Source organism: Prionailurus viverrinus, chromosome A2 (genome assembly GCF_022837055.1).
Source record: "Prionailurus viverrinus isolate Anna chromosome A2, UM_Priviv_1.0, whole genome shotgun sequence".
Classification (NCBI taxonomy): domain Eukaryota; kingdom Metazoa; phylum Chordata; class Mammalia; order Carnivora; family Felidae; genus Prionailurus; species Prionailurus viverrinus.
Genome location: NC_062562.1, coordinates 91,397,770 through 91,398,302, shown reverse-complemented (window position 1 = coordinate 91,398,302; position 533 = coordinate 91,397,770).

Here is a 533-nt window from a genome sequence, read left to right as displayed (position 1 = left end):
TATTGTTAAAGTGTGGGGGTGCCTGGGTGGTTAAGTGTCCAACTCTTGATTTTCAGCTCAGGTCATGATCTCATGGTTCATGGGTTTGAGCCCCATATGTGGCTCCCTGCTGTCAGTGCAGAGCTTGCTTCAGATCCTCTGTCTCCCTCTCTCTCGGCCCCTTCCCCACTCGTGCTCTCAATCTCTCTCTTTCTCTCTCTCTCTCTCTCTCTCTCTCTCTATCTCTCTCTCTCTCTCTCTCTCTCCCCCCCTCTCTCCCTCTCTCCCTCTCTCAAAAATAAACATTAAAAAATATATATAAAGTATCTGAACTACTCAAAGCAATATACAGATTTAATAAAACCCCTTAAAAATTCAAATGGCATTTCCCACTGAAAGAGAACAAAGAATACTAAAATTTGTACGGAACCACAAAAGACCCCAAATAACCAAAGCATTCTTGAGAAAGAGGAACAAACCTGGAGACATCATCCTCTCTGATTTCAAACTGTATTACGAAGCTATATTAATTAAAAGAGTATGGTATTTGTGTT